This window comes from Colias eurytheme, chromosome 5, assembly GCF_061535395.1.
Source record: "Colias eurytheme isolate Ceu_HAF_F1 chromosome 5, ilColEury1 Martin Lab GWU primary, whole genome shotgun sequence".
Taxonomy (NCBI): Eukaryota; Metazoa; Arthropoda; class Insecta; order Lepidoptera; family Pieridae; genus Colias; species Colias eurytheme.
In genome coordinates, this window is record NC_142984.1 from 6,194,880 (window position 1) to 6,211,710 (window position 16,831).

The following is a 16,831-nucleotide window of genomic DNA, read 5'->3' on the forward strand; positions in this document are numbered from 1 at the left end:
GAATTGCTTTAAACGTTTTGCATAATATCATCGATTGAAGATTTAATAATCGTGTGGATATAAATAGCTCACAAAAAAAAGAAACAGTAGATAGTAGGTAATACCTACTATATAAAATGTACTTACTTAATTTTCAATGTGATTAATTTTAATTTATTTTATTCAGAACAAATTTAAAAATATCAAACAACTAGCGGTCCGCCCCGGCTTCGCCCGTGGTACATATTTACGTTTTCTCTACATAAAAACCATCCTCGTACTTCAAGGAATATAATAAAAAAAGAATTATCGAAATCGGTTCAGCCGTTCTCGAGTTATGCGCTTACCAACACATTTTGCGATTCATTTTTATATATAAGATAAGATAGTAGTGCACTATATGCCCTTAAATAATATTTAAAACATAATGAATTTACCAGCATTATTTTATCCTTAAATTATGTGAACAGGTGCATTCCTTTCAATCATATTATTATTGGCGCCATATTTTTTCAAACAAAAGAACAAATTAAAAGATTTCCATTAATATAAGTATTAAAAAATAAAGGCAAAAATTGAAATTCGATCGGTGTACATTTCAAACTTAGTTATTCAAACATCCAATATTAAACATCAAACCATATATAATTTCAATTATTTTTTGCTTCATTATCATCACTACATAGTATAAAACAAAGTCGTTTTCTCTGTCCCTATGTCCCTATGTAAGCTTAAATCTTTAAAACTACGCAATGGATTTTGATGCGGTTTTTTTAATAGATAGAGTGATTCAAGAGGAAGGTTTTAGTATATAATTTATTATGTTTTAGACAAAGCGGGCGAAGCCGCGGGTGGAAAGCTAGTTTAATAATAAATTAAATCCATACAATTTAATTTGTCGCTCTATCCCTATCTCAATATTTGGTGTTCATGTAAACTTATTTGCCACAAAATTTGGTTTTGGATCGAATTCCATAAAACATTTATTACCCACATTATAAAGTTATTACCCACATTATAAAGTTAAATCATGGCTCTTCGCTACGGGAGGCAATATAAAAAACAAATGGAAAACCAGAAAACAATCTTGTTTTTTGTTTGTTTCCATATTTTAATACTTACTAATATTTTGAATGGGACATTCTTGTTAAAGATTTATAACGACCAATATAATAAAAAAAAACCAGATGTTATACTGTTTAGATACCTATCATGGATTTGTTGAAATCTAGAAGGTCTTCTTGTGTTTTATAGTGCTATAGTGTTATTTGTTGCTAAATTTAAAAGTAACATTGCAGACATGAATACTACTATTTTTTCTATTGTTTTTAAGAATATTTATTGATGGTATAACTAATAACTTGATCGATTTTATTTTCATGTTTTACACTTTACGTTTTTGTAAAACAATATAAATTATAAATTGCTATATAAAATTACATTAATTAAGTCTAATAAATGTAATCATTATTTATGAGATCTAATTTGTATTACTATTATTGAAGGTGTTAATTGTCCTACTTATAAGCAGAACAATAAAATAAATTACATAGCAACATATTCAAGAATGGGTAATCATGAATAAGAATCTCATAAACACCAATTATTACATTATTGTTAGGTTCAATAAAGATATGTGAATAAGTGTTGTACTAATTAGTTGAAGTATTGTATTAACCAGGTTAATATTTTGTGGTTGAATTGATGTTTTTTAAATACATTATAATTATCAGGTGTGCCTTTTATTTATTGTATTTGTTTATATTATCCCCGCTTGTTTGGTATAAAACAGAAATAAGGCCTTTCGCATAGTTTAGTGCAGTTCGGATACGCTATGTCAGTACTCTGTAGTTCGAGGTATAGTCGGTTGTAGGCGTTTATGTAAAAACGATTGAGTGAAACTGTGAACTTTGTTTTGTTTAATTAATTTCATCTGGTGAGTCATTAATTATGTTTATTCTTTTAGTTTTAAATTTATTTGATAATTATAATGAAAAATGCTTAATAAATGGAGTATTTGTACTTATAATTAATATTTATTTTATGGATTTACGAAATGTAAGAAATAATATATTATTATTTTTTCACGTTGTATGTACTTTTTATTTTTTAATTATGAATTTTATTGAATAAGACTTTTATTAGGTATCTATGTATTTATTTATTTGTAAATTTTATAAGTCATAGGTTCTAAAACTAATATTTAAACTTATATACCTAGTCATAAAATGTCAAATAAGAGTAATACATTTATAATGGAACTGGCATTCATACTGACATTGTATAATTTATTACAAACCAGCCATTTAGTACAAATTAATTAGGCTCTATGAATCCCTAATTTAGCTATAAGCTATTAATTTATCTACCCGATGTCCCAATATAATGCCTCTCACATCAATGAATCCCAAAACACTAAATTTTACTAGACAATATATACGGGAGTATTACACTAAAATAAATACTAATAAATTGAAGTGTTATTTGTTTTAAGGGCTTGGTCTAGTAGTGCAAACAAATGCATCCTGTCATCCTATATGTAAATAATACAAATGTACTAAGAGAAAGTTGCTCCACTTAATTTTTAAAAATTAAATCATTCGTATAATTTAATATTCGTAAAGTACCAAAAATGACAATTTGAAACAATTTTCGTGAAAATTACACCGGGTGATTTTTTTTTATCAGTACACAAAATTTGCGAATACTTTCTATTGATATCTTCAACTTCATGTGTATATAACTGATCAACTTTTACAAAGAAATTTGGACGAAATATAAAAAAAAATAAGCTTTCCATACAAAATGCATAACTCTATACATTTTTTTCGACCTAAGTTTCTTAGTGAAAGTTGTTCAGTTTAACTAATAAAACGGATAAACAAATTTTGTATTTAATAAAAAAAATGTAATGTTTGTGTTAAAAAATTATAAAATAGAAAAATACGCAAATGAAAACAAAAGATATTTATTTCTGACTAGCTTCCGCCCGCGACTCCGTCCGCGCGGATGTCAGTCTTCGCGTCTTCTACAGATTTATTATATTATGTATAATATATAGATTTATATTGATAAACCTAATAAATCTTTTGCTAGCATTCTGATGCTTTATCGGTTGCACTGGATTTATCTCTTTTTTTTCAATCGCTTGAATGATATAGGATGGGTCCTTGATGGGCATCGAATACTGAAGTCTCGAATCAATCAATTCTGACAGTAGGCAATTTATGTAAAATCCAATAATGGTCCATCATTTTATTTTGCCTAAACGTTACATACTTTTTTATATATTCTATTTTTAACGAATGATTCACTCCAGTCCAAACAGCAAATAAGTAGACTTCTGCTTCTGCAACGTTTAGTTGTCCCTGAATTTGGAAAAAATAGTCATGATTCTTATCTATGACAAAAGTGTTATTTTTTGCATTGTATTTCAAATATTAAATTTTTTTTAACCGCATCTTCCGCATTCATGTCTTTTGCCGGAATTAGACATTTAACTTCTACTAGTCCCATTTTCCCTTTTTGATATGGGAGTGTATAAAGTAAATTTTTTAGATATTTCTCGTTATACTTTTAAAAAGTTATTATTGTCATTTTGCTCATTAGGTAAAGTAATTTCGATATCAGTTTTAAGTTTTTTGATACCTGCAATAATAACGTCATAATCGCCTGCACATACTTATCGATTACACCCTGTATACAATCCACCATCCACATTCATAATGTTTTCCTGTCCTCCTCTCCTTTACGCTGTTCACCGATACATTTTAAATGAGTAAATCTGCTACCACTGAAGGATGTTTCATTGTGATCAGCAAATTTTCACCACTGTTGTCGATTATTTGTTTTTCATTTTTAATCAGCAATTGGGAATCATCAGTTTTGTTTTTTGCAGATTGGTGATGTACCCTAACAATACGTCGAAAAGGGAAAGCATCAACGAATTATCGTTTTCGTCTTCTTTTTTTATTCTTCGCGTCTCTGTTACTTCTGTTTGTTTAGTTCTCAACCCCACTGAATTTTGATGATGTGATGATAATCCATTCGTTTTAATATTGGTACTTAGAGTTTTTTGGTAGTTTTGTAGTTAGACTAAACTAGAAATGGTGGACTAAATTTGTCAGCGCGTCTGTAAGATCAGAATATAAAACCAACATCCTGTATTTAAGTTACAAAATTAATAATCAAACAACATGCCGCTACGTTGAAAATGACTAGAAGAAAAAATTAAAACACCTCGGATCAATTTTGGAGTAAACAAATCATTTTCCCCGTATGGGGATTTCCCCGGATGAACTTGGGAAGTTCAAGTTCTCAATACAAGTTACAAAAAAAAAACATTTTTGGAACTTCAAAAAAATTATATTATAAGAAAATTTATGAGCTTACTTTAGTTTTAAAGAAATATACATCCCTTTACTGACACCCCGTAAAATAAAGAAATTGTTGCCAATCACCTTTGCAATCTATTTGGTTTCATTAACTTTATGTTCGAAGATAATTTTTTTTCTAGTAGTTACACGCGTATTTTTTTCGTTTATTTTCCATATCGAAATCAAATGTTTAAAAATACGAATATTTGCACAAAACTAAGATAAAAATAATCAATTAACAAAAATATTAAATTTAATGAAGTAGAGCAACTTTCACTTCGGTATGAAGGAAAATCGAGCGTAGAGCACACGTCAGAACGCTCCGGCCCAAGGAGCGCGACTAAAGAAATTCGCTAGGATTTTTCCTTATTATTTTAAATATTTTTTTAATATTTAAAGAATTATCAAAATTAAAAAAAAATTTTTTTAAAGGATTAATACACATTGGTCTTCAACCAACTCGAATAAATTAATGGAAAAAATAACTTTTAGCAGTATTTATCAATCGATTTTGTAAGGCAAAAAATGGGAAATTTAATGAATTTATAACGCTCTAATTAAGAAAATCATAAGTTTTTCGGCAATTGTATTCAGCAGTTTTTAATAACGACTATATAAGGATAATAATGCGCTGATCAGATTATGTAAATTGTAATCGGTTGCAACGTAGTGAGTGCACAAACTTAGCTCGAAATGATTTTGGGGGAAAGAGACTTATCTTGAAGGCCTGATTAAGGTAACATAAAGTAACTTTATAAATGTGAAAAAATTCACGCGCATTGCGTATATAACACTAATTGATAAACAAGAAAAAAAAATTCAGTTTATCATTTCATTAGCCGGGAAAAAATTGTCAAATAACTTGTTGAAAACGCAATTTTGCTAGACTGCAGCCTTAAGGTTGATAAATCTCTGAATAGTTCTTGAGTCTAGACACCAAATATCCCAGAAAAGTCAATACCGTATTTTCGATAATATATCGGAACAGGTGGAACGATTTCAGCTCAAATTTTGGTTTTATTTTATTAGGATAGACGAAAGAGTGAAAAGTCAACGTAAGGAGTTAATAAAGTGTGTGAATTACTGCATTATCTATTTAACTAAATTTATTTACAATTTCTATATTAATTCACTGGGCCAAGGAGGCATTTCAATAATGAGTTAATCTAAATTGTTTCTAGTAAATTTGAAAACCTCAAGGCGATGGATTCAAAAGGTGTGGCATTTTTCTAATTAAGTATTTTAATTGATTGACGTTAATCGTGTACCTACTACAAAAAAGATCAAGGTGTTGTTAAAATTACAGTTAATTTCAACTGCGCCTTGATTTATATATTGCCTACCCAGTTATGTTGGCTAAGCTACATAAATATAGTAAAATTAACTTACGAAACTATTTGTATAGGGTAAGAGAACCAACTGAGTACACTCAATTTTAATACATAAATCCTAACGATTACTATACTTTGCGTTTATTCAATTAATTAAAATTATTTAATAAATATTAAATAAATTTACAATACTGTTTTTATAATATATCTACATAGTGAAGTTGAATTAAATAAAAACTGTAAAAGTACGAAGTTGGTACTCAACAGTCGCTTATAATGTTATATTTAATTGTACCTACTTATATTTTATTTATTTTTGAAGTTGCGAAAATTTTTATAGAGAGTACTAGGTATACATAGTTTTAATGACACATGATATAACTTATTGTAAACCAAAAAAACAAAAAACACTAACTGCATAGCGCAATACAAGCAATTTGATTCAATTGTAAATTTTACGCATTTCGAAAGTAGAGTAGGCAGTTACTGTAAGTTGACAAATTGTGGAGGTGTTCTACAATAAATAATTATAGTACCTACATACCATGATGTAGATGTGAGAGCGTTATTGTTAGGTGAACGGTAATTTTGTTAAATGCTTGCTGAATTTCATTCATTACTTATTCGATCGATATTCATTACATTTACAAATCTCGATTATTTTGTATGACCTATATTTATCTTAATTTTTATTGGAACAAAATTCCTTATTTTAAAATATTATGTGGGTGTACGGAAATAATGAAAAAGGAAATAGAAAAGGAGTACTAAAATGCATTTGTTTTATCTATGTGGGTCTGTTTCGTAAACAAATAACTGCAACGCGTCAAGGTAATCTAAACTTGTAATTTCATTTTAGAGTCATAATATTATTATTAAAAAATATACTAACATTGTTTTATTTATAAAAATTATAAGCCAAAATTATTAGAAGTTACTCGTGCGGTCGTGCCACATAAATGTTTACAAAATTCGTTTCTAACATTGTATCGAGCTGTGAAGCTCTATGCGACGCGGACGGTGGTTTGGAAAATATTACCGTTAAAGTAAAAAAAATAAAATTAAAGTCTATAATATATTTTAGTTGATGACCAATGACCATGCACCATTAACACAAAAAAAATGTTTGCATTTCGGATGTAGCGGCTATTCGTTCTAAGTTGCATTGTCAATTATACAGCGATACAGTAATGATCGAAAGATTGTTATAAATAACAATGGCGTATTATTTTGAATGTTCGCACGTTTCTCCTCGACATGGTTACGGGTGATAGGAAATAAAGTTGTGAAAGATCTTGCTACTGATTGAACTGCCAGCCTCCAGAGATGCAAATGAGTGGGTAACACGCAAATAAGTGTTGCATAAGATTAAGTGTAAATAATTAAGAGTAATGTGTTTTTTGAAGTGAGTAGAAAATTGGTTTTGGGTGGCTTGTGCGGTTCGAAAGATCGGAATTTGTATCGTTACAGTACTTATCAAGTTTGATGAGCTATGTAGCTTCATAACCACATGGTATGTATATGTATTTTTTCTCACAATAATTATGAACATACTATCTAATTTTCCGATAATATTATTGAACAATATTTGCATAATGTTTGTTTGATTACTTTAGTTTGAGATATATTAGAACAAGTCGGGAGTTAAAATGTTTTTACATATTATTATCATAATTATTTGACGCAGTTTAATGTGGCAATATGGCATAATATTATCATCTGTGCTACAGCAAATAAATTCAATGCCTTTGCCTACTTCTACTATTTAAAGGTAATCTTTGGTACTATTTTCTGAAGTTCAATAACAAAATGATTTTTTAAATAAGTAATCTCAATAGCAATTGGCATTATATCATTACCGCATTAATTTTTTCCAACAACATTGTTGTGATTCAAGAATGATGATAAGGTTAAGATTTTATTATACTAAACTACATATTTTCAAAACAATTGCGTTTGCGTGTTTACAAATTGATTCAAGATCACTGTTATTCGATTGATGGACAAGGTGAGGTATTTATGGAAAAGTACCATTAAATTTATATAATATAGTGCGGAATATTGTTTTTGTTTGGTGAAGTTTAAACCTTAATTGCCTCGGGATAGATCATAGAGTGTAGAGTATTCCATTGGGAGTTTTATGTCTGTTTTCTGTTTGATTTTCTAAAGTTGCTATTTCAAATCGAGACATATTTATGGGCATTCAACCCATTCTAAGAACATGTTTCTTAAAAATCAATATGCGTATAAGTGAAAACAATTTCGAATATTTCCATTTGAAAGATTGAAATATAAATTCACAACAATGAATAAATAAAAGCCCTACAAATCATTAAGGTTTATTACACTCTTAAGAAAATACATTGCTTTTATATTATAAATTATTTGATTTCCTATTATCAGAACGGCGAATATGAGTATTATTGTTTACTATTGTTTGAGACAATTTTTAACAGTATCCCCAAATTTAACTTTTATTTTGACGCACTCTCGATGTCGCCTTTCAACACCAACAAGCAAATACCCACACTATCGCAACTATAATCACAGAATAGTTAATAGTGCAGCTATAATCTAAATCAACCTAACTATTACCGCAAAAACAGATTGTCATTAAATAAGGTTATAGATGTAATTTAGTGAGTCTTTCAGATATTTTTGATTGCACGTGTTGTAGCTGTTCACACGAGATGTAAATCGATTTACCTACTTGTTATGTTTCGCTGCTTATTTTATTATGGCGAAACGTCGAGACGTAATTCGGCATGTGTTTTTGTGAAGCTCATCGTCTTTTGGTACACGTTGTGGTTGTCAGCTGTAATGGGCAAGTGTTCTTTTTATTTAGTTAGACAGCTAAAATAGACATTTTGTTAATGAAATTTTAACTGGAATTTTAAAGATCCTTGAGAAATAATGATACAATTATTAGCGTGAATGCATTATTTTGTGTGTATAAAAATACATAGTATATATAGGTATGTAATAATGTTACCACAAACTTAATCTTAATGTTTATTGCAAAAAAGTAAAAGTGCAATTTTGTTACACGTCATAGTTTTATTACGGCTTTACAATAAAAACTATTTATGTAATACTGCAATGTCTAAATTTTGAATTAGGTACCTAGAAGATAAATCTGATTAACTGTGTAACTGTTTTTTTAAGAACTTAAATAGTGAAGATTATTTAATACATACATAACGGCCGCGGCGGGCGTAAGTATATACCTAGCAATTTTTATATACCCTACCTACACATTTAAATAATAAATTTAATTCATAAGAAAAATGAGTACCTACCCTGAATGTTCATTAATTTTATCTTAAAATAAAATATTCTTTATTATATACAATTATATAATAAATTATTATTTTATCCCGGCCTATCTTATTGTAATTTCACTTGAGGTTGTAATACGAACTTTTTTGTCATTTTCAAAAGAAAAAGCAAAACAATAAGCGGTTTAATAATTTCTAGAGTATGAGTTGTTATTACGAATCACGATAATGTCTTTATTATAATAGAAATGGTACTTACCCCAATTATAGCTGTACGATGTACCTACGTAGTATGTTAGTCTTTTTCTTATCTTTGTAAATGGTTTCCCTTCAAATTTCAATAGTGCCTCCGCCATGTCCATTTTCCTCGAAATATAAAACAAACTAGGTATAAAACAAGAACACACGCGACATTATAGACATTGAAGAGGACTAAATTGAAGGTAGAGTAAAAAAAGTAATTCTTCAACAATTTCAGTCAGTTACCTACCTTAATTTACAGATTACTATAATAGAAGAAGAAGAAGAAGAAGATTATTATAATATGTACTTACTTAAATAGATATACGTGACTTATTTTTACATTTAGTATGAGACATATTTACAACCTCCTTTGTGTTTGTTTTCTCATTAAACTTTTTAAGTTAAAATTAATTAGAATAAGCGAAATACGTACATTGTACATACTTTCTATGGATATATTATTAATACTTACTTCTACCGCCGCGGCCGACCGCGACGTAATAAAATGTGTGGCATCGGTTTTTATCATGAGATAGGTAATTGTTTTTATATGTTTTACAATAAGACACAGATAATAAATGCCAACGTTTTTCTTGGTTTTAACATAAATCTCACACTGACCACTGTAACAATAACTGCAACGAGTTAACGATATTTGCGATGCCATACAACAGAATGACATACCTAGGTAATAAAATGTGATTTTGCATTCGAATTTGAAATTCGAATTAGTCTCTGATATTATCTGTTCAAAAATTGTCATTGGCAAAATTCGTCATCACAGAGATCGGGAGTTGCCACTATAGAAAAACAATTAGAAAAAAAAACAAATTCAAATTTAGAACTGTTATTTTTTTTATTTGTGGTGGAAGAAGTTAACTCGACAGGCGCGAACAATTTCCACATCTCTTTACGATTAGTAATGCTAGATAAAGATAAGGTTATGAGTTCAGGAAGAAATGCTTCATAAAACATTATGGCGTACCATTCCGGGTTCGATGGAGACGCTTATTTGAAGTACTAAAAAAATAATGGAACTTAGATAGTGACAAAGTTTGTATTGCATGTTTCCATTTCTTTGTTTTCTAAATATGGATTTACTTTATTTATTATTTTCATATTAATTTAAAAGTGATTTAAGGTTCACGTTTTGAGTTCTTTGTGTTTATTTGTGTAGGTAATTGGATATTTGAAGTTTTCTTGTATTTTGTTTAGATATTATATTATGGCAATTGATTTTACTCTTTTCGATACTATCTTTAGTTATTATGAGCATACGTCATAATGTTAGTCGTAATAATAAACCTAAATTTGTTTGTTTTGGCATAATTCTATAAGTTTGATTATATTATTACAGGTACGTCCCTTATTAAAGGGGTATTAAGGAGTCCCCAGCAAAACAAGAATTCTAATAAGATCGATTCCTTAGTTATCTTCGGAAGTAAAATTGTAAGTATACTTAACGTTTATTATTATGTATTATAAACTAGCTTTCCAACCGCAGCTTTCCCGGGGTAAAAAGTACCCTATGTCCTTTTTCGGGTATCCAAAATATCTCTATACCAAATGAAAATTAGTTCAGTAGTTAAGGCGTGATTGAGTAACAGACAGACAGAGTTACTTTCGCATTTATAATATTAGTATGGATTTCATCTTAATACAATAAACGTTTGTGTGAATTGCACTGTTTATATTATTAGCGTTGCATTGTAATTAATTCTACAAAGCCTTAGCTCTAGTTTATTCAATCAAATTAGATTAAAATTGAATAAACAAGGAGTGATTGTTACAACATTCTAACGGTTCAGTGACCAGGGACATAAAAGTTACGATACCTATAAAATAAAGCGACAATACAAAACAATGAAAATACATTCATTGGTAGCAATAATTAAAAATAACAATATTATAAAATACATTATTATGGCTATTTTGGACATTATAATATTTGCAATTTCATTAAAGCGTATTAAGTCTATTTTATTAAACTGAGTTATTATAGATAAATGTTATTATGTTAAATTATTGACTATTTATGAACTAGCTGTGTCTTGCAAATTTGCCCGCATTGCTCCACTCCTATTGGTTTAGCGTGATTACTTATATAATAGCCTTTATCGAACTTTAACTTTAACTAAAACCGACAGAATTGTTCAAATCGGACCGGTAATTCCTGAGATTAGCACGTTCAAACAAACAAACAAACTCTTCAGCTTTATAATATTAGTAGATATAGATTTACCAATATCGTTTAGGTGAATTATTATAAGTAGCTCATTATTGGTAAAAAATTATAAATTAGTTTTTGTAATAAAATTGCTCTTACAGCGAAAGCCCATTCCAATAAAATACAAAATATATCAAACTTGAGCCTATTTAATAGGAAGCGGCCTTTTTCACTTAGTTTTTTCTAAAGCATTGTTAGAATGATTGCGTGCTCATTACAAATTGAATAATCATTACATACTATAATGGATATTCTCGTTTCAATCAAGCTTACTATTATTCTGGATCGATATTGGTTTGCAACTTGCAACTTCGCTTCCGAAACCTTCCGCGTGCTTTCCCTTCTAATTTCACAACCATTATATCGTTAGTGTCAAACTTCGTTGATAGTTTAACATATTAATGAATATGATTATCATTAATGATAGTCTGCAATGTGAATATATAATTGAATATACATTGACGGTTTACGGACATGTGTTTTAAGAGGTTGTCTAATAAACTTAGCGTCAAAGAAGAGCGTAGGTAGGGAAGTCAAAGCTTCAAAGTCCAAATATAGATATACTGCATTGTGATATTTTCTAAATCTATTAGTAGTTCTCGTAGTAAATGTTATGTAACGTGCAATGAAGAGTTAAATATGTCTTAAATTTTTACAATAAATGCATGTCATAAATGTACTTGGAATAAAGGCTACAAAATATTGTGTGTTATAATAAATTAATGAACCATTTTTACTATTCTATATGGTAGGATATTAATGAAATAGAAAAATAAGGCGTTTATAAAACAACAAAAGTGCTCTCAGCAGAACTTAATAATAATCGTATCTTTAAAAAATATCACTGTACCAGCAGACTTGATTCCCGAAATGTTTTGCTTTGAGCAATAACACATTCCGTGCCTACTCGTGACAAGAATAACTCTATTTCCAATATCACAGATTTCTCCATATAAAAGTGCCTCCAGGATCGTAATGTAGAAAATGTGACGCTAAAACGAGCAGCGGACGATGTTAAAGCATACAAGTCAATAACTGCGTTAAAAACAACCGACTTCAAACTTGCACTTGCAACATTTACAAATACAGACAAAAATGCTCATAAAATAAAAACTACTGGGCCTATCCGAATAAAATTTTTATGGGACCAATTCGACACCATCCCGCATCGAACAAAAAAAGAATCACGTAAATCGGTTCAGAAACCACGGAGTAATCGGTGTACATACATAAAAAAAAAAAAAAAAAAAAAAAAAACATACCGGCCGAATTGATAACCTCCTCCTTTTTTTTGAAGTCGGTTAAAAAATAGTATGATATTACATCGTAGACCATGAGCGATCCTTAATTTTTATTAATACACGGCTTTATCTTGTTATGCTCGAACAAAACAAGCAGAAAAACGATTGATGAATATGTATATACTGTTTAAAAGTCCCTAAATTTACATGTACCCCTTTTATATTATCAATCTGCATAAATTTCAGCCCAAGCACTTCTATTCGTTTGAATAAAACGTACTTAATCATAATCAAAGTCCTAGTAGTATGAGGAATAAACGTAAAAATTAATTTTGATGTTAAAAATATTTTAAACTTGGGCTGGTAAACAGGGTTTTGGCTCGTCTGATGAAAAGCGATCACCTCCTCCTATGCACATTTGCAAAGCTAACCTCTGCAAATGGGTTGCTAGCTTAGTTGGTAGTTGGAAGGGTTAGGGAAAGGATAAGGGACCAGTAACATCATAAAGGATATATTGTTACAAATATTACATTTTAATAGTCACATTTTATTTTTTTATAACTAAAATTGAACAACTTTATTTTATAAAAGGTACACATTATAAAAGCTAAATCACGTCACACTAACTGAAATTGCGAAATTATCAATTATGCTAATTTACAACAATTGAACAGCTAATATGTATGGGATATTAGCCAATGTCAGCTGTAATATCCGGCTTAAAGTAGTTGAGGGATATAGCATTCTATTGTCTATCAGAAATCCAATTTACGCAGTAAATAGAATGAAAATTAGGTTTCAGCCGATGAAAGACACTTGTTTACTAAACATTGTCATAATTTTGATCCAACTATGCTAATAATCGTAGTTAAACTGTATAGAACAATATCAACGTTATTTAAATGTAATATTCTGCTATTCTAATAATTCAACAATATCTTGACGATTGCCGAAATACATTATTAATGTGAAAATGTGTTTTCATAATATCGAATAAGATAAGTGACGAGACTGAATCTGAAACACTGAATAATAAAGTCTGCGTTCAAGTGAATGAATAACGAAAGCGGTTTTTAAAGAACCATCATAAATATTACAATCTTTAAAATAATGTTACATAAATCATTGTTTCATAAGGAATGGTTTACTTTATCTTGCTAAATGTAAAGTATAATAATTAGAATTCCCTTCAATAATATCGAAGCAAAGCAATCGAAGTTTAAAGGTTGTATTTTGTATATGTTTGAAAACTATGTTGTATAATATTATTATTGTATACTTATGTAACATAACCCTAGTTAATTAACTTTGTTCAAAACTTTATAGCATAAATTATTATGAATTGGTGAATATGATTTTATATATTAAGAAGTTTTTGTTGGAAACAATAGCATTTAAATGTTATTAAAGTTGATAATTCAATCAACTATAGTTGATCGAATTATTTGATAAGGCAGGCAAATTTAAACATTACTGAAAGAATACAACCTCTTTTAAATGTGATTTATTAATATAAAATATTATTAGCCAAGCAGATGCAGATTTTTGTTAGAAATGAACTTATATAGTTATGTTATTGTATAACATTTTAACACTCAGTACTTCATACAAAAATACAAAGTCTAACAAGTAAGTGGAAAATTTTAAGGTGAGGATCATTAATTAATGTCAGAGATCTTTCCCTTCATCATTATTTATTTATTTATTTATTAGAAATACCAACGTTTGTTTACATTGTTTCATTAATTATTAATTACAGACTTATTGTATTACAGACTTATTCTAAATGTAACAAACAATTATAGGTATTCACAACATGCAAATATAAATTACACAAACTGACAATTTTAATTGTAAACTCTACAGCGAGAAGAGAAAAAACAACATTAAATTATAAAATAATATAAGACAATAAATAGTTGCATTACTAACACATAACTATAATAAATTGATTGAAAACGTGACGATGCGAAATTCAAAGTGATTGTCGCGTTTCAGCGATAGCAATATTAAGTGCCTCAAACTCAGATTTCAGATATTAATATAATAATATTAAATTTAAAGGGTTCCCATCTCATTATTTAAGTATTCCCTCGGGCCTCGGTGGAATCAAATAAATATATATTATTTATACAAATATTTTAAAATTTATGATATTCTACAAAAATTAAAATGTTTTATGACAGGATTCTACTTGTATTTCCGTAAAGTATTTAATAATAATTATATATTTCAAAACTTAGTACCGATTGCGATTTTTTTAATGTTAATTTTTTATATTATTAAAAATTGAGTAACATCGGAAATACCTTTCTAAACGTAAACCACTTATCATTTCATTTATGACATGTAACTTATCAACTTTTTCTTGCCTAAAGGACTTAAGACGTGTTTTAAATACTGACCTTGTAATGTCTTGTGGGATCAAAAACCAATCACGGTGAAATAAGGTCGTGACCATTACGTATTGCCCCAGTATCACGTAACTGGTGTTTTCTTACATAACATAACGTTCACAGTTTTAAATAGCGTAACGTAAGAATTTACAATTTTTAATTTATGCCTATGATATCGTATCTGTTAACTAATTCAAAATAGATACACTGTTAGATTAACTTTCTATTTTTTATACTCTGTGTGAATATATCAATAATTTAGATAAGACTACTAATTAGGAGCAGAATTAAACTCTAATTTTGAAATAAATTTATAGGTTGTAGGTACCCGGTCACACTTTTAGGAACTGTCCTGAATCTACATTGTTCTTAACAATTTTATCAAATGGATTAAAAAAAGCGTAGATACTGTTTTTCTGTATGAGTCTCAGAAAGATTTCTATAGAAAACCCAACAATAAAACTGATATTGGCCGAGCAAAATCTAAGAGTATGATTGGATCGTCCGAATGTTACAGTAGAGTATCAATCGATATCTAACAAGCGTGTAACGCAGCTGCTTTTCACAAGTCTATATTTTACACTATAATCTCTTCCCTAGACGATAATATATTAAAGGATTAGATCACGCGTCCTATTTGAGGTTAGCCTTACCTATTCATGTAGCTTTACTACATACACTAGCAATACCCGCGAATTTACCCGCTGCAGTGCTCCGCTCCTGTCTTAGCGTGATGATATAAAGCCTATAGTATTCGTCGATAAATGGACTTTCTAACACCGAAATAATTTTTCAAATCGGACCAGTAGTTCCTGAGATTAGCGCGTTCAAACAAACAAACAAATTCTTCAGCTTTATAATATTATAAGTATAGATATAGATTATGGATTTGTTTCATGACTATATTAGTATAAAAACAATGGATTGCGTTAAAGAACGTGCAACTTAACACAATTCCAAGAAATATATCGTGGAAATGAAAGAAGGTTCACGCGAAGGCATTGTAAAGAAAGTTAATTATAGAACACTACTGTAATGTGATGTGATATAGATAAAATAAGAAGGAATTTATTTAACAAATTATCGATATTATGTTATTAAATGTTATTAAATTATAATTTAGAAATAAGCGAATAAACGAATTTTCCTAGGATTTCTCGAATTACTAATTAATATTTCTCATATTTTATTTGTTTATTTTATACCACATTTCTTTGTCAAAATCTGGTATAATTAATTTATAAGACCATGAGAACGGTTTTTTTTTGTAATTGATTCGTTGAAATTTTGTTTTAGATCTGTAACTTCACTGTCTCAGAACTAGGACAATTTTCAGCCGCATTAACTCTCATTTAAGTGACATTTATTTTATTAAACTTTGTTCGTTCGGCAAATGAAATAATCAATTCCCAATGGCCTACTGCGTCGTTTGGCAAATTAGCGCGAAAAGCACGTTGGAAAGTAATAACTATAAATTTTATATCGAACTAGCTTACCGCCCGCGGCTTCGCCCGCACAGTCAAAGAAAAACCCGCATAGATTTCCGGGATAAAACCTATCCTATGTCCTTTCGCGGGTATCAAAATATCTCTATACCAAATTTCATGCAAATTGGTTCAGTAGTTAAGGCGTGATTGAGTAACAGACAGACAGACAGAGTTACTTTCACATTTATAATATTAGTATGGAAGTATGGATATCGAATTAAGAATATTATGATAAACTCATATATTATTATGTCTCCCTGTGCCTTGTAGTTG

General features: G+C 29.1%; 1 protein-coding gene across 4 annotated transcripts in view; it reads left to right on the forward strand.

Annotated features, from left to right (window-relative positions):
- The first annotated feature begins 1,794 nt into the window (after nucleotides 1-1,794).
- Nucleotides 1,795-16,831, forward strand: part of LOC149908491 (peroxidase-like) — a 54,308-nt gene continuing 39,271 nt past the window's right edge. For 3 of the 4 annotated variants that reach the window (XM_090101976.1, XM_090101978.1, XM_090101979.1), the window contains exons 1-2: nucleotides 1,795-1,915; nucleotides 10,565-10,656. The gene's annotated coding sequence lies outside the window, so the exon portion shown is untranslated. The remainder of the gene's footprint in view (nucleotides 1,916-10,564; nucleotides 10,657-16,831) is intronic. The other variant, XM_090101977.1, reaches the window with a different exon arrangement.